Source organism: Mus caroli, unplaced genomic scaffold, assembly GCF_978045245.1.
Source record: "Mus caroli unplaced genomic scaffold, Mus_caroli_1 scaffold_4, whole genome shotgun sequence".
Taxonomy (NCBI): Eukaryota; Metazoa; Chordata; class Mammalia; order Rodentia; family Muridae; genus Mus; species Mus caroli.
This window is the reverse complement of record NW_028227259.1, coordinates 106,924,882-106,945,910: the sequence shown is the minus strand read 5'-3', so window position 1 is coordinate 106,945,910 and position 21,029 is coordinate 106,924,882. Positions and strand designations below refer to the sequence as shown.

The 21,029-nt window shown below is 42.4% G+C and overlaps 1 protein-coding gene across 4 annotated transcripts in view; it reads right to left on the bottom strand.

Moving 5' to 3' along the window:
- The window catches only part of Arhgap24 (Rho GTPase activating protein 24), a 420,204-nt gene that overhangs the window by 152,573 nt on the left and 246,602 nt on the right, over nucleotides 1-21,029 (bottom strand). The window contains exon 1 of one of the 4 annotated variants that reach the window (XM_029477122.2): nucleotides 19,859-20,077. The exons of the other annotated variants lie outside the window; for them this stretch is intronic. The gene's annotated coding sequence lies outside the window, so the exon portion shown is untranslated. Of the gene's footprint in view, nucleotides 1-19,858; nucleotides 20,078-21,029 lie in introns of those variants that run through there. 4 annotated transcript variants of the gene reach the window in all.

The window sequence follows — 21,029 nt, the reverse complement described above, 5'->3', positions numbered from 1 at the left end:
TTTAACTATGCATTCGCTGCAGTCTATGATCAGCTACCTCCTTTTGAGTAAGAGGAGAACACAAGAGAGAACCATGCCAGGTTCTTGCTTCTGAGCCAACACTGACCCCTTTCTGTGAGCTCTGTATGAATTTATATGTCGGCACACATACACATCAGTTCTGAGGCAAGCATCAACTTCAAAGCTAATAAAGACAGGGGATGGAGAGATGGCTCAGCAGTTAGGAGCACGCAAGTTTGTCTCTCTCCACCCATGTCAGGGCAGATCACAAGCACCTCTAAGTCCAGCATGAGGTTATCTGACAACCTCTTCTGGCTTCTGCGGGAATGTGTACACATATGATAACACACACACACACACACACAGACACACAAATAAAATAAATCTTAAATAAAACATGAATGGATACAATGTTGTGACTCACAGTAGAAGAAAATGGTGGCAAGTAGTAACAGCCCCCTGAGTAACCTGGTGGGGCTGAGTTGGGGCCAGGCATCATTACCAGCCTGGAAAAGATTCTTTCAATGACCCAGCACTGCTTTCACCCGGCACTGGTGTCCATCCTCCAGCTAGTATTGATGAGGAGTAACCTGTGACCCGCTAGTATTGATGAGGAATAACCTGTGAGGTTCATGCAGGTGGCCCCTCATCACTAGAAGATCCTCTCCCTCACAAAGCACACCAGAAATAAAAACCCAGAGTGATTTATCTGAAAGATCACATAATTAAGGCCAGTGGGGGGACTAGTTGGGTAAAGGTGATTGCTGCACAAGCCTGGTGATCTGTGTTCAATCCCTGGAACCCCCATTAAGGGAGAGGGAGGGAACAAACTCCACGATCTTTTCCTCAGGCCCACACACACGGTCAGTGGCATGCCCCTACTTACACACATCACACACAAGGATGATGATGATGATGATGATGATGATGACATAATGAGTAAGAAAGATCACATGATTAAAATTTTCTATGCTGAGTTAGTATGTTGAAGATGGTATCATATTTTAAAAGCATAAAATACTAAAGTTATATTTTAGCTGCTATACTTTCCTGTGGACCTTATTCATTACAGTCACTAGCCATATAACATCATAAGAGTGCAGAATACATCAGAAAATAATCTTCAGTGGTGTATACTATATGTATTTTCGCCTTACTGTTTTGTGATTTCTGTCTAACTCCGCTGCTCCCATACAGACGTGAACCATATTATAAAAGATTTGCTCTGCCACCTCACACAGCACTTCACACAACAGAAGCATAAAGCAAAAACCACGCACTTCTGCTGAAAGCAGATACAACAGATTTCATCTTTCAGGTTGCAGATTGACTACTGGTTATATGCCCTCTCTTGTCGTTCTTACATGATCGGATTCGGCCACTGGGCATGTGTTTTCCCAGGGGTGTGAAGAATACCATCCCGTGATAAAAATGGCAAGACATACATGATACTATGCATAATGACTTCCTCATACCTCCAAATAAACCATGTGATTTTCTTTTAGATGAAAGCTCCAATAATTTGCCTCTGAAATAATCCTATTTCTTTTTGGATGTTTACACAAGGCACCCTGGTTTTTTGTAAGAATAAATAGCCCCAGTCAAATCGGCTCACATTTGAGAAAAGGAAGGTGTATTGACTAGGGGTCGCCATTTTGATGCTTCAAACACTTGTTTAAAAATTTGTCAGGTGCCATTAATAGAGCTAACCAAAGAGAGGTGATCCTGCCCTTTGAACGTTCTGTGGGAAACAAGATTTAAACTTTGCACCAACTCCAGTTTTACTCTCCCCACTGGGTTCCGAGAGCTTAGTAACCCTGTCACAATAATTTAAAACCATGGACAGAAATCAAAGCAGATATCTCTAAGAAAATATCTTGGAAAATCTCAAGACAGAAGACAAACTCAGCCGTGTTTACATAAGGATTCCTCAACATGGCTCATCACAAATATGCAAGTCAAACTATTACTGGCATTTGCTGAAAAGCATATTTTAAAGAGATATTTCAGACCCGAGTACATGACTTCGAATTGCTGATTAGGTAAATACATCCAAGGAAACCCCGTACTGCTTCATGTTCCCACAAGAAGGGAGTGGGTGGTGGATACTGTGACTTGTCTGACCTGGTGCTAACAATAACAATTCATTCATTTTTTTTAATGTCTGGTTTTGTATAACTGGCACCTATCTCTGCTCCTTTCATATACATCAACCCTGTTTATGTAACTGTCTTTATTTATGATTCCAGGGAAAATAGGCCTCTACTTCACTAAGAATATCTTCAATACCAAAAACAACAGGTTCCTTGCACACAGTGATGCTTCTGAGCCTAATTAAATAATTTCAAAAAGCCCAACCCACTTCAAATATTAGCTGATGCTCACAATCTGCTGGTGCATGGCAGTGGAGGCAGAGGGAGCTTCCACTTGTATTGCAGTAGAACAGCCAGAGCACCTCAGAGTTTACAGACAGCTCAAGGAGCTCTTTGGGATAAAGAATTTCCCATGAAAATAAAGCTAGACCTTGCCAGTTTACTCGGAGAGAAGAAGTGTCCCTGGATGAACAGCATTGGGGAATGATGCCTAAAAAATGGCCTCAAAACCTGACTAGAAAAGTTGTGTGGCTCAGAGGAGCTGCACAGATTAGATGGCCAATGGGTTGATTCTAGACGCATTCATGGGGGAAGTCATTACACTGTGTTTTGTAAAGAGGTTGTTACTGAATGGCAGGGTGATTATATTCAACAACTTTTGCTTTCTAAAGTAGCTGAAGAGAATAATCTCAATGTTCTTATCACAAATAATTAAATACTTGAAATTACTTTTATGGTCAATTCCCCAATTTGGTCATTGCATGATGCACAGATGTATTTAAAGACAACACCACATTCCTACTATGCAACAGTTAGTATGTTCCAGTTAACAGTGAAATGTTTAAAGGCAGCTTATATTTACAGAAGTTGAGATAAGGCATTGAAAGAGAAGCCATGGGGAGATCCCTGACTCAAGACATCACAGAGAAAATATCCATGGAGATATAGTCTGTCTTCTTGGCCACCTTTAGGACATTATAGTCTTTGACACTTGGCTCTTTTCATTTTAAAGTAATTCCTGGATTTGATTTACAGAACACTTTAGTGAGCAGACAGAGCTGAGGCAGCCAGAAAAGACAAGGAGAGGGAAAGAGGGGGTCATGGGCGGGGGCTCAGGGAAGCAGTTTTGAAGGGTTGGTTAAGGTGGGCTTTGTAAAAAGAGAATGAGACATTTAGAATTTGGGATAAAGCATGAGAGTTTTAAAAGATATTGCAATAAACTCTGAGCCAGAAGATGTTACAGACTTCAGGACTGGATAAGAAACAAGTTGAAGATCCTGGGCTTCTGTAAGGCACTCGGTAGGTGCAGAGCTCTAGAGTGGCTTGGGCTCTACACAAGGGACACTGCAGGCCTCTAGTTCCCTTCCATGTCATCGATCTGAGGGTGTTTCCTCAGGACCCGACTCTTAAGTTTTCCTGAGCTTCATAACTATGTTTTAGAGAAAGTGGTTTTTGGAATTGCCATAATTTTTATTCTCAACAGAATATGATGCTAAATCTCCCCATGTTTGCATTTTTATTATAAGTTGATTTGAAGATGAGTGAAAACGATGCTTGAATTACTATTAGGTGCAGCAGAGGCTCCGTCTCATCTATCCCTGTTCTCATTTCCAATGTTGCTATTGGGAGTTTTGTGTTACGTTTCTAGTCTTTTAAATTTTATTTATTTATTTATTTATTTATTTATTTATTTATTTATTTATTTATATTCATTTATATTTTATGTATTTGGATGTTTTGTTTTAATGTATGTTCTGTACCACCATGACTCTAAGCCTCCATGTGGGTACTTGGAATTGAACCTGGGTCCTCTGGAAGAGCAGCCATTGCTCTTACCCTCCGAAGAATACGTGTTCATACATAAGTGAACACGTATTCTTCAGTATCCTTTATAGCTCCTTGTAACTCCAGCCCAGCCCCACAGGAGCTCACACATGCCATCCTTTCTGTTAGGTTGTTTCCTGAGCTCCACTGAGCAATCTGTGCTCAACACTGTACATTGTTGACAATCTCCTCCTTTATACGCGTTAGCCAAGCTTCCACATCTCTGTGTCCACACACCAGAGGTGAGCTACAGAGGAGGGACTGATTTGGGCTTGTGGCTTCAGAAGGGGTCGGTCCAGCCCGGAGGGAAGAACATGGTGGCAGAGCTCATGCAATAGCAAATAAAAAACACAGAGAATGCACTCACTATTTTCCTTTTTTCCTGCTTCAAATCCAGCCTATGAGATAGAGACAGATATCCTCATTTAGAATGAGCTTAGCCCACTTAGTTAAGATGCCCTAGATGCCCATCCACAGAGATACCTAAACCAGTGCTGTGCTAGTCTGTCAACAGGCAGTTTTCATTCCAATCAAGTGGAGGACCAAGAATGAATATCGTAACCAATTTTCTGTACCGTGTTGAAGAGTTTCCCATTTGCCTGCTTCAGTGTTGACTTCTGTGCTAGCCAAGGAGAACTCAAGCATCCTGTGCTGAGGAACAACTCTATGAAACAGTTTGTTTCTGAAACATCAGTTATCCTGCGTAGCTTATCAACGGCCTTGTTCCATCAAAGACACTTGAGGACCACACTATGAATCTCTACCGCAAAGAGCACAATACTTCTTTCTCTTCACTGAAACAAGTTACTTCAAAGAAGAGGGAAGTTAGCCATCTTCTGTGTCCAGAGAGGTAAAGCCTGGAAATGTGTGTTGGAAGCACAGTTACCACACTATTAAATGCACATAGTTTCTTATCTGGGATCATGTCCTACATCCTAATTATTCATGAGATACCAACGTTTGTTTCCCTTTTTAAAAAGACTTATTTGTTGTTATGTGTGTAAACATGTGCCTAGGCATAGATTTGTGCACATGAGTGTAGTATTCATGGAGGCCTGAAGAGGGCTCTGGATTTCCTGGAAATGGAGATGGCTGTGAGCTTCCTGGTATGGGTGCTGGGAACTGAAAACAGGGTTCTCTCTAAAAGCCACAAGTACTCTTAGGCTGAGCCACCCCTCCAGTCCCAGATGCCAGTATTTTATACCTATGCCTAATAGATGCCTTAGAAGAGACTTTGGCTTTATGTATGTTTTTTTAGAGCCCTAGAATTTTTTTAACAATATCTAACACTGAAGATATGACCATCCTGAGAAAACCCCAAGGGACCCAGAACGTAGACTTTCAGTTCTAACCCTGCTTACTTGAGACAATTGGCCTCACGTAGGTCAAGTATGTCACAGGGCCTCCTTCCCATGACTCCTCTCTATAGACATAAAATCGAATCCCACAGCAGGACATTTCCAGCACTGGATTCTCAGTGAACCGCATAAACCCAGTACTGGTTCCTCACAGTCTTTAGTGACAGGAATGCTTCCTGGTTCACAGTTAAATCTTTGCTTTAGTTATTCAATGTTCTCATCTCTTCCATCCTGGTTGAGAAAGAGCAAAATCATATGTGAACCAGTCACACTGGACTTGGCTGCAAACAAAAGTCCCTGACGGGAGCGCCTGGAAGAGTACTCGTTCCCTATTCCCCAGACTCACATATTTCTCAGTAGAGACAAGAGTGTATACTGTGGCCATGGAAAATCTGGGAAACTGGAGTGCCTGAGAATACCATTGACACGACATCAAACTGGAGCCCGCTCAGGCAACGTAAATCTTTCCCATATGTGATGGCTGCTTGCTGCCCAGCTTCCAGTCCTAAGATGCTGCAAACAGCCAACACTGCTTTTAACTTTTGCTGCACCCTGCAGCTGTCTTTATGCTGGCTGCTGGAAGGACAGTTCTCTCATAAACTGGAGAGATATTTCGCTTTGGGAAGAGCAGCACGATAAAATTTTGCTTCGTTGGTACAAATTGAAACCATTTTCATATCGCTGGCCAGGTCTGAAACACAATAAAAGTAAATTGCCTTTAAAACTGTAGATACACTAAAACTAGAGAGGACCGTAGCGTAAATGATCTGCAATTCTGCCTCATATCCTAAAAGGCTCAATGTTTTGACCCAGGATATACTTACAGGAGCCTTTTTAATCCTCCCTACACAAGTTGGGATATATAGCATGATAGTGATTTGCACTATCTCATAAAGAGCCAGAGGTCCCAAAGAGGGATAAGGTGGCCATTGAATTATCACACTTCCCAAGGCATTCGGTTGACTTACAGCGGGGTTCCTCTAATACTGTCTTTCTGCCACCTGCATCGCTCGAAGCCTTTGCTAAGGTGCACATTCCAGAGCCCCCGCATGATTAGCTGGACCAGACACTCTAAGAAAAGGCAGGGCACTATTTATTTTAAGTCGCCTGGGTTGCTTTCATATCTGCTTAAAAATAGAACCTAATACACGGAGATTTATGGAGGGCAGTGGAAATGGATATGCAAAACCAGGACTTCAGAAAACAAGCCAGATATACGGGAGCAAACCAGCGTCCTTACTTAGGTATTCAGGTGGGTCACATTTCAATATGGTTTGGAGGACAAAATGTATAGGAAGTAGAATTGGCATTCTCAAGGGAATTCTGATGTCCCTTAGCATGGATTGTCAGAGACTGAACTAGCCCTCACGAGAATGTACCAGAATAGCTAGCACTTAGCCCAGCCTAAGGACTCTGGTGGCCTGCCACAGACAGCACAAAGACAGAATAGAGTACGCTGGTAACAAATGGCTTTCCCATTTGGCTTCACAATGAATTCGGCTTTAACCCAGGTGCTATGGGGTTATCATTAGCTTCTACCATTAAGTTGAATTTTTGCAGATTTCTTTCTTTTTTTTTTTTGTTTTACAAACAATTATTTTTTTTCCACTGTTTTTTTTATTACATATTTTCCTCAATTACATTTCCAATGCTATCCCAAAAGTCCCCCATACCGCCCCCCACTTCCCTACCCTCCCATTCCCATTCTTTTGGCCCTGGCATTCCCCTATATTGGGGCATATAAAGTTTGCAAGTCCAATGGGCCTCTCTTTCCATTGATGGCCGACTAGGCCATCTTTAGATACATATGCAGCTAGAGACAAGAGCTCCGGGGTACTGGTTAGTTCATCATGTTGTTCCAACAATAGGGTTGCAGATCCCTTTAGCTCCTTGGGTACTTTCTCTAGCTTCTCCATTGGGAGCCCTGTGATACATCCAATAGCTGACTGTGAGCATCCACTCCTGTGTTTGCTAGGCCCCTGCATAGTCTCACAAGAGACAGCTATCTTTGGGTCCTTTCAGCAAAATCTTGCTAGTGTATGCAATGGTGTCAGCGTTTAGAAGCTGATTATGGGATGGATCCCTGGATACGGCAGTCTCTAGATGGTCCATCCTTTCATCACAGCTCCGAACTTTGTCTCTGTAACTCCTTCCCTGGGTATTTTGTTCCCAATTCTAAGAAGGGGCACAGTGTCCACATTTTGGTCTTCATTCTTCTTGAGTTTCATGCGTTTAGCAAATTGTATCTTATATCTTGGGTATCCTAAGTTTTGGGCTAATATCCACTTATCAGTGAATACATATTGTGTGAGTTCCTTTGTGATTGTGTTACCTCACTCAAGATGATGCCCTCCAGGTCCATCCATTTGGCTAGGAATTTCATAAATCCATTCTTTTTAATAGCTGAGTAGTACTCCATTGTGTAAATGTACCATAATTTCTGTATCCATTCCTCTGTTGAGGGACATCTGGGTTCTTTCCAGCTTCTGGCTATTATAAATAGGGCTGCTATGAACATAGTGGAGCATGTGTCCTTCTTACCAGTGGGACATCTTCTGGATATATACCCAGAAGAGGTATTGCTGGATCCTCCGGTAGGACTATGTCCAATTTTCTGAGGAACCGCCAGACTGATTTCCAGAGTGGTTGTACAAGCTTGCAATCCCACCAACAATGGAGGAATGTTCCTCTTTCTCCACATCCTCGCCAGCATCTGCTGTCACCTGAATTTTTGATCTTAGCCATTCTGACTGGTGTGAGGTGGAATCTCAGGGTTGTTTTGATTTGCATTTCCCTGATGATTAAGGATGTTGAACATTTTTTCAGGTGCTTCTCTGCCATTTGGTATTCTTCAGGTGAGAATTCTTTGTTCAATTCTGAGCCCCATTTTTTAATGGGGTTATTTGACTTTCTGGAGTCCACCTTCTTGAGTTCCTTATATATATTGGATATTAGACCCTTATCTGATTTAGGATAGGTAAAGATCCTTTCCCAATCTGTTGGTGGTTTTTTTGTCTTATTGATGGTGTCTTTTGCCTTGCAGAAGCTTTGCAGTTTCATGAGGTCCCACTTGTCAATTCTCGATCTTACAGCACAAGCCATTGCTGTTCTATTCAAGAATTTTTCCCCTGTGCCCATATCTTCAAGGCTTTTCCCCACTTTCTCCTCTATAAGTTTCAGTGTCTCTGGTTTTATGTGAAGTTCCTTGATCCACTTAGACTTGACCTTAGTACAAGGAGATAGGAATGGATCGATTCGCATTCTTCTACATGATAACAACCAGTTGTGCCAGCACCATTTGTTGAAAATGCTGTCTTTCTTCCACTGGATGTTTTAGCTCCCTTGTCGAAGATCAAGTGACCGTAGGTGTGTGGGTGCAGATTTATTTCTTGTCTAGCTTCCATTGCCCAGTTGTTGATGAGCTCTGGTCTCACGTTTAAGTGTATTAAAATAAATAAACAGATAAACCACCCTCATAACGACAACAGTCCTATTCCTTTTTTTTTCTTTTTTTTTTGGTCTGAGACAGGGTTTCTCTGTGTAGCCTTGGCTGTCCTGGAACTCACTCTGTAGACCAGGCTGGCCTTGAATTCAGAGATCCGCCTGCCTCTGCCTCCCAAGTGCTGGGATCAAAGGCATGTGCCACCATGCCCAACAGTCTTATTCCTAACTCCACCATCTGTTGATTAGTTTTATGGGGCTAGACTTACTTAGTTCACCATTTTCTTTGACTGCTGTTGAGTTCCAGGGTAGACTTGTGTTATAATGGACTTTTACCCAAGCAACAATCCTTTAGAACAACCTGCTGACATTTCAGTTTTTTGTGTGGGTGTTCCTTAAGATAACACCACTAAGGCATTGATGTCCTGGGAAATCAGACTTTTCTAGGAAATGGAAACCAAACCCTGAATATCTTATCGGTTGTCTAAGATGAAGATTCCCCTGTGGGGTTGGTCTTTTCATTCCCGCATCTCACTTCCATGCCTGGGACCTTATCATACAGAATTTTACATTAGGTCTTTTAAGCCTTGAAATCCCTCTAGTGCCAAAGAAAACATACACTGTGCACTTCAGAGAAAATTGTAAGCTATTATTTTGACACTCCAATTTTCTATAGTAATACAGGCAGCTAAAAGTAATGTGTTTAAGTTAAAATATTGACACGCTGAAGAATGGATGTTGGTTCTACAAGACCAAGTGCATGAAATATAGCGTTCTTATTCTTTTCTCTACCATAAGCAGAAACTCAGTGTAGGAATTTCTTTTAACCGAGCGTCACCTGGTATCAGGAATGTGCAGTGTTCCTTCTACATCCTGGGAAGGGAAGGATGTCGTGATTTTCATCCTTGGAACACATGGGCATCTCTGGAATTCATCCCACAGACCCCAGATCTGGTCTTTTTGGTCCTGATGACTAGATCCCTGCTAGATTAGTTCTGACTTCTGTTCCCGTTCCTCTCAGGGCTGCACACAGGGTAAGGGGTAACCTGGGAGAGTGCTCTGGACATGTCTACATGAGGCATTCATTTCTGATAATTACACAGTAAAAGAATGAAAACATGATTTGAGGTTTGCATCCTATACAGAAAGTGGTTCACAGGTTCCTCAGTGTTAGAGCAAACCTCTTAGGTCTGGGTTTCCAGCTTTGTCTACCCTTAACTCATCAGGCAGGAAGAAGGAAGATAGGGGCTTTACTTAGTGTTCCAGTCTCTCACAGCACTTGGTATCTTTTGATCTCATCTTTGATTTTTCCCTGTCTCCCATATCAGACAGCTTATGTGCTCTTGGGTTATAGTAAAAAAAATTCTGTCTTCTTGTTGTAATAAGTTAAGCTTTAAATACTAAGACATTCTAGATTGGCCTTTTGAGAGGGTATGGAAAACAAAAATATCCCAAACTCCAAATTGTTACTTACAAAAATATCCAAAATTCTTTTCTGAATTATCCTTTTGACTGGAAGACAGTTACATTAAAAGAATGAGATGTGGGGCTGGTGAGATGGCTCAGTGGGCAAGAACACCCGACTGCTCTTCCGAAGGTCCAGAGTTCAAATCCCAGCAACCACATGGTGGCTCACAACCATCTGTAACGAGATCTGGCGCCCTCTTCTGGAGTGTCTGAAGACAGCTACAGTGTACTTACATATAATAAATAAATAAATCTAAAAAAAAAAAAGAAAAGAATGAGATGTGGGCAAAGCCAATGGAAAGGGCTAATCCATAAATTAGTATGTGAAGAGTTTGGGTGACAAATCTACTATCATGTAAGGGACAACAGAAACCATGACAGCTAGTAAGGTGCCAGATGACATTTAATGAGACACTTAAATCATTGCTACTTTCGTAAGAATTACGAATTGGTAAGAAACATGTATGTCAAACCAAGACACTGAGCCGTGCTGCTACTTATTCTGCGTAGATGCATGTCAGACAGGATACACATCTGTCTCTAACAGCCACACTGGACCAGTGTTGGATCTCAAGTTTTGAGATTTAATTTTTCGGTACCATCCTAACCACGGGTCATGGAAGGCATAAGACAGAGCTGCTGTCCTCTTGAGTCCAGCTGGGCAAGGACAATGGACCAGCCAATGAGCCATTCTGAAAATGAAGGTCTCAGCGGAGCAACAGGGCAGAGAATGGGCAGGCAGTGTTGGGGAGAGGGTGTCAGAAGATAGAACGGTTGCTAGGCAGACAAGATCTAGGAAAGGTGCACTCTGGAAAAGCAAAACTAAACATAAAAGAAACAAAATCAAAGAGACAAAAGCAAACCCACCGACACATGGTAACTCACATGGGAAGACAGGGAAATGGAGAGCCAAACCTTCACCTGAGAGAGAAGGCAGAGGCAGAGAGGCAGAGAGGCAGAGAGGCAGAGAGGCAGAGAGGCAGAGAGGCAGAGAGGCAGAGAGGCAGAGAGGCAGAGAGGCAGAGAGGCAGAGAGGCAGAGAGAGGCAGAGAGGCAGAGAGAGAGGCAGAGAGGCAGAGAGAGAGGCAGAGAGGCAGAGAGAGAGGCAGAGAGGCAGAGGCAGAAATCTCTGCAGAGAGAAGAGGGACAGCACTAGCCATGACTCATACCAAGTGCTTTATCCTTAGCCTCCCTCCCCAACCCTGGGTCTTGTATGCATGTTTGTGTCAATAAAACTATAGAAACACAGAGTTTCATATTATGGAATTTCCATAACACTGATATTATTAACTAGAATTAATAAATGTAAATAAAGCAAACATCTGGCAAATATTTGTACTACTTTGGTACATTACGGGGTGTACTTTGTGGCAAATCATAAATACTTCATTATTTTGTTACACACACCACTAATTCCAGTTTCAGACCCCACCTAGGTTTAAAATCAAGCAGACTCATGCTTAAAAGGTTTTCTGCACCAACCACAGCTCTGTATGTACACTAAATTCTACCTCCTCCTCCTGGCACTGGAAGATGGATGGGAAAGGAAAGAAAGCACTCATTTTTTTTTCTGCAAGTTCAGGACTACTTTCTGGTATGAATGCAAAGCCCTTACAGCAGAAAACCACTTCAATCTTGTTATGTGACCATCGAGAGCTCACTAATACTAGTTTGGATAGTTTTGATCAATTGAAATAAGTGAAGGCTTAGTTACTATGCCTTTAAGACCCTTACCCAGCTTCCCTGCCATAAATATCCAGCTTGATATGATAAGTCATTTACAAATTGATTAGTAAAGTAAAATAAGAAACAGAATTCTGGAGTTCTGGAAGAGCCCAATTCCTCTGAAAGAAACAACTGTAGTGCTCTCTAGGAGGAGACACTAAGAAAGACATTAACACCAGCCTCAGGAAACCCAGAGTGCAAGCACAAATGGCCATTCTATCTACCTAAAGTGAAAGGCATGCATCAGTTCAGAAAAACTTAATTACCCCAAGACTCTAGGACATAACATATAATAAACATCTCAAGCTCTTACAGTGACTTTTATTTTCAATTTAAATATTATGGAGCTCTGTGGAGTTCTTTTTAAATGGTTGTTCCACTGTGTGTGTGTGTGTGTGTGTGTGTGTGTGTTTGTGTGTGTGTGTGTCCTATACGACAACGTGTGCACAGATGAAAGGGCAAAAGGACAACTTGAGGATGTCAGTGCTGTCCTTTCATTCCATGGAAGTCATCAGGCTTAGCAGCAATGTATGATTCTTAAATTCAAAATAGTGGTAGGAGATAGTTTGCAAACTAGATGATGTCATGCCCGATAGATAGGTTAATCAGCAACTCTCCTCACTTGTTTTATGATTCTTAGACGGAGTCATGAATAATAAAAAAAGAAAGCCACGTGCAAGCACCGAACTAAGAAGTCTTTGCTTGTATCTTATGATTGTTAAAACGAGGGATAATTTGACTTTTACTGTCACTCTTTTCTTCTTTAGAGATTTTATCTTTCATTGTTTTTTATGGATGAGTGTTTGTCTGCATGAGTGTCCACGAACCCTACGTGTGTCTCATGTCCACGGAAGTTAGAAGAGGGTGCCAAATCCTCCGGAAGTGGAGTAATAGATGGTTGTGAGCAACCATGTAGAGTCTTGGGTCCTCCAGAAGAGCAGCCAGTGCTCTTCACCAAGAAGCCATCTCTCCAGATGATGCTCCTTTGCTTAGAAACAATGGCATGAGATCCCTTTCTCTCAAAATGAATCTTCTTCTTTTTTTAAAGATTTATTTTATTTATATGACTACACTGTAGCTGTCTTCAGACACACCAGAAGAGGGCATCAGATCTCATTACAGATGGTTATGAGCCACCACGTGATTGCTGGGAATTGAACTCAGGACCTTTGGAAGAGCAGTCAGTGCTCTTACCCGATGAGCCATCTCTCCAGCCCAAAATGAATCTTCTTAATTGTGAATGCCTAAGTGAATGGGAGATGCACAGAGAACTGGAGCAGGCACAGAGAGAGGCTGGACATTCAGTGACCTTCCCATCCACGGATACTCCTACTTCTTAGGTGATAATGCTGAGCCTCATAAGGACTGGGATCTCAAGATGCTGACACGTGGAAATGCTCTATCAAGAACTCTAACCCCGAGATTCAACTCAGCAGACACTGTTCTTGTTCATCTATTGAAAGGGTATTGAAGCCTTTGGTGATCTATCTATCTATCTATCTATCTATCTATCTATCTATCTATCTATCCATCCATCCATCCATCCATCAATCATCTGTTATCTATCTTTGGTTTTAAGTTGCCACACAGCTAGATATATAGTGGGTGGTGTAGAAGACCTTAGAGAAAGAGCAGTGATGAGGCAAAAGCCTACCAAGGGATAAGATAATTAAATGTTCGGCAACATGGTAGCCATGAGAATATAGAGAGAAATATGTCAAGAACATAGTTTTTAACCCGTGATAACCTGCACGTGGAGGTTCACTCCCTGAATACCAAAGCTTGGAAGGCAGAGGCAGGCACATCTCTAAGTTTGAAGCTCTTGTCCCACATAGTGAGCTAGTCACAGGCTACAGGGGAACCATGTGTGAAAATAAAACAGCCTAGGGAGATTAGTGTCTGCTCGCTAGTGAGAGAGGAGACACACACAGTGAGGGGCAGTTTTAGGGAGGGAAGCTATGGAGAGTGAGGCAGCGGAATTCTAGGACTTCAGAGCCTATGTTAGTGAGGAAACTATCCAAGGCTGTGCAATGTGGGTGACATCTAGTTTGCTGCAGAGCTGGGCGTCCAGATACCAGGAAGACACACACCCTGTCATGACACCCTTCATGAAAACTCATATAAAGCTTAGGACAGATTTGCTGAGCAGATATCTAAGCTGGCTTGGGACTGAAGCCATGAGACTAGATGACATTTTCAGAGGAAGAAAAGCTGTGGAAGAAAATAAGACAGATGCAGAATTCAAATCAAGAACATAGGAAGAAAACCACTGATTGCTGCAGAGGAGGCAGAGAAGGAATCCCTGGGCACAAATAGAAGCAGAGACAAAATCTCTCACATCAAGAGGCAGAATTGATGGCAAGGTGCCTGACCTGAGAGGACAGTGTGAATGGAGAAAACAGAAAGTAAGGACAAAGACAAAACCCAGCTAAGACTGGTCACTAAGCCAGCCATCCTCCACACCCTTCTTCAGGTAATCTTGGCCTTTGTGGTAAAGTTGAATACTAGCATAAGAGGGAAGCAAGGAAGCACAGGCAGAACACAGACATTTTTGCTGGCACAGAGGAGAGAGTGAGTGGCTGAGATGAGTGTTTGGCGCTTTAGTGCAACAGAGGCCAGAACATCAATTGCACACCAAGGAAAAGCATTGTTGCGAGTACAGGGGTTTTAATTTGTGAGTTGAGTCTTAGTTCTGTCTTCAAAAACATTTTGTTTAAAAGTTCCATAAACACCAGTGGCCCAGGAAATGCCTTAGCAAATATTCATTAACAAAATGACAGCTATTTTACAAAGTTCCCATAGCTTTACATGTTTATTGCTCCTTGTGTAAGAGAGACTTCTGGCATAGACTCTTGACCCCTTCTTTGGAGGAGAGAAAGAAGCCGTCCTCCCCCTGGGGACTTTCAGGGAAGAGAGGACATGGATGACTTCTTACTCAGAGTGGAGGAAGTTGTGCTGTCTTTCCCTGTCCTATAAATGTATCTCTCAGATTGTTCGCCTCTTTTCTGGATTGAGATGGTAAGAGAGGGAGGGAGAGAGGGGGGGAGAGAGAGAGAGAGACAGAGACAGAGAGAGAGAGAGAGAGAGAGACAGAGAGACAGAGAGACAGAGAGACAGAGAGACAGAGAGACAGAGAGACAGAGAGACAGAGACAGAGAGAGAGAGAGACAGAGAGAGAGAGAACAGAAACACAGGACCTAAGCGAGTCACATGGTTACAGACTTTGTTCCCCCATGTTGGTTTTATTATTTTTTTGAAGGACTTTTTCATTTCAACTACTTCTTCAACATAACCAAATCAACAAAACTCCTGCGGGAAAGAACACACTGAGCTCAACTTTATTCCCAACAGAGCACGAAACAATATAGATTGTAGTCACAGGAAAAGTGTTCTGCTATCTATAGACAGGCAGACAAGCACAGACCAGAACAACACACAGCCCTGACCTACTTTGTGGTTCTCCAAAGGGATACAAAGTTTCACTTTGTAAAGTGCAATGGTACAAAGTAAAATGATACAAAGTTTCCCACAAAGTAAACAAAACAAAACAAAATTCCCCCAAAGCCAGGCAGCATATAGGTCCTCCTCCTGTAATTCTGCTTTTAAATTCTTACAGATTTTGTGGTGCCTTTTCTTCACAGAAAGTTTAAAATTCCTAATTACTGTTGGCTAATAGCAGTTTTATGAGTTTATAGCAAAATGTAATGGGGTGTTGGCATTTTAGTGTGAATCACTTGTGAATCTCACATAATGAAATACACAGGGAACCACAGGAGTGTTGGTGGCTGTCTTATTTGTTGATACCTTTAAAGGCTTGAATTGCATATTTGTTCAACAGATGTTTCTTGCATAACCACAAAATGAACCATGATCTTTGACCACATCACCTCTTAAATTATCCAAAAGTCCTTATTTATATTACACCAAGGCCAGTCTACAAGGATGTACTAAGTTAACTTAAGCATTCTTTCTAAAGGGTTGTAACTCAATGCAGGTTTTTTTTTGTTTTGTTTTGATTTGTTTTGTTTTGTTTTGTTTTTTTTTTGAGAACATAACAGTGATTTCTTCCTTGTTTAACGACTTGAGAAACCCACAGCATTGAGCATGAATGCTCCTTATGAATTGCTCCCTGAATTTTAGTTTTGGGGGAGACAGATCCTAATATTTCTGGAGAACCCTCCTAAATTTATGCTGGAAAGGGCTGTGTAAGACGTTATCTATGAGTACAAAGGTGTTTTAGTTTATTTAAAGTGGCTTCTTTCCTTCTAGTTTAAAAACTGGTCAGTCTAAATTAATCCTCCCAGGAACATATTTATTCACAATTGCTTTGGATTTTTAGGATTTTCACCTTGTGGCACTGAAGTCCTTGTTGCCAAATGAGTATCATTTTGTATGGCCATTTTTCTATAAATGTATGAATGTGAAAATTAAATTTCAATGAAAATGAGCCCACGATAGGAAGTCCAGCTTCGAGTAATATTTCCAATGTTGAAAGCCTATGTTTCAACTGGAATAGCATTTTCTTACAAGAGAAGTCTTTCTATTCTCAAACACCATGAAGGAGCAAAAGCTTACAAAGTTCTGGACAGTTCCAAACACATGCAGATTCAAAGTCACTGTTACAAGCAAGGAGCTTTGCCCAGGAATGGAATGGAGTGGGGATGTAAGAGTTTGCTATTGACATGGTCCTGAAGGAGGTATAACCAAGTAACTGGGCAAGGACTCAGTTGAACATGAGTCAAAAACTGTCTCCCATTCACATAGCTTCTTTGTCTGCTGATGGCTCTGCTTGTTTGCTTATTTGGTTTTGTATGTGTGTGTGTGTGTGTGTGTGTGTGTGTGTGTTTATGTGTGTGTGTGTTTATGTGTGTGTGTGTGTGTATGTGTGTGTATGTTGTGTGTGTGTGTGTGTATGTGTGTGTGTATAAAACTGGATTAATGAAAGTGGCTATTATTCTCAAGATCATTGAAAAATCAGTGACTCATGAAATTTAACATGAAAATGTCTGAAGATCAGAAAACCCATATTGTCATATATTCAACACATTTGACTTGTAAAATTATTTTTTGACATTTTTCAGTTAATAGAATTTACAAATAAGTTAGAGTTCACTCAAGAAACCCAAAGCATCATCCACATAATTAGCCTATATTAACTATTACTTTCCCCTGAAACTATGGTGTCCATGCAGAATAGCACATACCCTGAGTACTTTCTGTCCTTAGGCATTGCTACAAAGTATCATTGTGCTCTGTCCTTACGCTTCCCTACAAAGTATCATTATGCTCTTCCCAGCTATACAGGCAAGTGAACAGCTCGCCTGGCCTGTGAATGAGTCTGAGTAACACACTTGAGCTTGATTAATGTTAGGTCGGTCCCTGGGGATTAATTACTTATGGATTTCTTGACACATACCTCCAGGAACTTTATAGGAAGGAAATCAAATGGTTCTTTTTGTATCGGATTCAGGGATGTGTTATGTATTCCAGACCAGCCTCCATGGCAACCTCTACTACAAACCACAACTAAGAACTTGGGCTTGAGCCAAACATCTCCAAAGCACCCAAAATAGATGTCACTGTGCCTGTGCCCTTTCCTCAGAACAGAAACGGACTGCCTCTTTTTCCTTTCCTTTCCTTTCCTTTCCTTTCCTTTCCTTTCCTTTCCTTTCCTTTCCTTTCCTTTCCTTTCCTTTCCTTTCCTTTCCTTTCCTTTCCTTTCCTTTCCTTTCCTTTCCTTTCCTTTCCTTTCCTTTCCTTTCCTTTCCTTTCCTTTCCTTTCCTTTCCTTCCCTTCCCTTCCCTTCCCTTCCCTTCCCTTCCCTTCCCTTCCCTTCCCTTCCCTTCCCTTCCTTTTCTTTTTTTTTTTTTTTTTTTTTTTTTTTGGTTTTTGGTTTTTCGAGACAGGGTTTCTCTGTATAGCCCTGGCTGTCCTGGAACTCACTCTGTAGACCAGGCTGGCCTCGAACTCAGAAATCCCCCTGCCTCTGCCTCTGATCTGCCTCTGCCTCTGCCTCTGCCTCTGCCTCTGCCTCTGCCTCTGCCTCTGCCTCTGCCTCTGCCTCTGCCTCTGCCTCTGCCTCTGCCTCTGCCTCTGCCTCTGCCTCTGCCTCTGCCTCTGCCTCTGCCTCTGCCTCTGCCTCTGCCTCTGCCTCTGCCTCTGCCTCTGCCTCTGCCTCTGCCTCTGCCTCTGCCTCTGCCTCTGCCTCTGCCTCTGCCTCTGCCTCTGCCTCTGCCTCTGCCTCTGCCTCTGCCTCTGCCTCTGCCTCTGCCTCTGCCTCTGCCTCTGCCTCTGCCTCTGCCTCTGCCTCTGCCTCTGCCTCTGCCTCTGCCTCTGCCTCCCAAGTGCTGGGATTAAAGGCGTGCGCCACCACCGCCTGACTATGTACTGCTTCTTGGTACATCCATACTTTTATAAGTTTGCTTGTTCCGTTTTGTTCTCTTGGATTGCATTAACCAATAACTAATAGTTTTGAAAGAACTGTTGAGATTGAAAAGAGCTGATGGAGATATGCAAGCTAGATGAAGAATGAACATAGAAAGAAAAAAACTAATAAAAATTTAAAAAGGAATTCAAAAGGTGAACTGATTATGTGAACTTTCAAGAGAAGTAAAATCGTCACACACAGTGTGAGTATCACACTGCACAAAGCATCACACTGAATAGGGCATCACACTGCACACTGCATCACTGCACAGAGCATCATACTGCACACAGCATCACTGCATTACTGAAAAGTGTGGTTATGTGTGTACATCCATGTTCCTTAGCATGTGTCTTAAATGCTAATGCTGAGGGATATGGAAAACATAAGATTCTTTTTAGTTCCCTCCAGGAAGATATACAGAAGATTTCAGAGAGGGAAATATCTACCAATGGCTGATGCTTTCAAAAGCATATGGCATCCTTAGAGGCCAATGTGAAAATTTCAATTCTCAGAAGCCCATGTCTCCATTTCCTGTTTCCAAGTCAGCAGCAAATATTTCTAATTGACTGGCCAGGCCTCTGGGATAACAGTAGCACTTCAAATGACAGAGGCGCTCATGGTCCTTTCTGTCAGCCTCCTGTCTCGGCTCTACAGTTCCCTTCACTTGCTCTGGAAGAACCAACATGGGTGGAAAACCAGAAACTAAGTGGCCTGTGTGAGGCTCGGGTGGATGCTGCTCCCTAAGGTGGAGAACGTTAAACTTTTATAAAGCTGATTTGATTTGTGTTACAGAGCTCCACTGACTTCCTATGTACGTGTGACCCTGAACTTCTGCTCCTTCGGCTTCCCTTGCCAGAGAGCCAGGAATAGAGCCTTTCACCCCAACACCCGACTTACGCAGCTCCTACAGGTGGGCACTCGAGCAAAGGAGCAGAATTACTCTAAGTGAATTAACAGACTTGCTATAATTTGCAAAAAGAAATGGCAGTAAAGAGAAGTTAGAGTTAAAATTACCAGTTAAGTAGAGGTGCAAACTAGTGGCAGATCCCTAATTTAGAAAAGTCTGTTTTACAGATGAAATCTTCTAAGCTCCCAGTCTGAGTGAAGTAAGAGTAATGTCCAGGCGTGCCACCTCCTCCTCTTCTTCAGGGAGGGGCTCTGGATGGATTCTATAGTTGAAGTTGTTAGTCCCTCCCCCTCAGTTAAGGAAGTCAGCATATTATGCCACCTATACAACATATACAATAAAAGTCGAAGATCATACGTGACCAGGCTGGACAAGGCTGAAGAATGCTTTCGGATAAACTGACAAAGATCATTTGGTTCCAGAAAACAGAACAATTCTGGCAGCTTCAACAATCAACAGTCACAAAATGTACGGCTAAAACCCAGACTATTTTCAAGATTGCCATTTCCTCGCAGAAAGGAGATAAAGTAGAAGGAAAAACGAAGATCAAATGCCCACAGAACACTTGTACCCGAAACAAACAGACCCTCAAGATTTCAATGAGGAAAAACAGTACCTTATAAGTAATTGGTCTTGTCTACACACAGCTGGTCCCAGAGTCGACTCGTCTAACTGTCTACTGCCTTCACTTTAAAGTTAATTCTGTTGGCAAGAAAGTACAGAGCTCGTCTGGAAAATATTGTTTGGACATAAACCATTCCTTTCAAAGCACTGGTAGCTATATTTAAGCTTCCTTATAGACAGGGCTATAAACTCTTCCTGCTGCTAATTTTCTTCCTTCTCCTTCCCCTCAGACTTAGTCAGTATCCTCCCATCCCATATATTGAAGTAAGAGACAGAGAACGGGGCGGGGGGGGGGGGGGGAGGGGGACTTCTGCAAGGAAATATACCTTAAATAATGTAGTATTTGAGCATTTGGAAAAACAGCAGAGCACAAAGAACATGAATGAACTGTAGCTCACCAGGACCCTGAAGCTCAGAGTTTTGGTCTGCTAATAAGGAAACTGAAGTCCAGAGAAAGCAGAAAGTTTGGATTGAACGCTGCCAGGCAGCTCGGTTGTCTGTGGCTCCACAAATCGGTAAAGGTTTCAAAACTACCAGTTCAACGATTGCAGATTCTTGACTCTGGGCACCTGTGAAGAAATGATCTCGTTTTCCTCTGCATCATTATAAACCACACCTTTAAAGGCATTGGCGGGAGCAGGAAGATGTGAGAGCCATCTGTCTCAGAGACAGCATCTCCCTTTGCTTCAAAACCCTGAATACTGAAAGTCCCCCCCCCCAAAATTTCTGCTCTCTCTGTATACCTAGGGAATTGTGTTTTTTCCACGAAAGTCTTCCTTTTTGATGGCTGTTATTACCTTTATCTTCTACAGAACCCACTCCAGGCACGGACCCTCAGAGGAGATGGGTCAGATTTCATCTGTGAGACTTGTGCTCACATCAGAGAAAGAGAGCTGCAGTTCTTATGGCTACTAAACTAGAAACATCAGAGGTCCTATGTGTGTGCATGTCTGTAATGTATGCACAGATGCACGTGTACATGGTGTCTGTATGGAAGGCAGAGGGCAACGTGGTCTTGAGACAGCATCTGGTTTAGAGCTTTCTTACATGAACCAGTAAACTCCACTGATAAATTCGTCTCTGCCTCCCCAGGGCTGGGGTTACAGGCTGAAGGCACAATGCTAGGCCTTTAAATCGTGGCTTCTGGAGATGGAGAACAGACC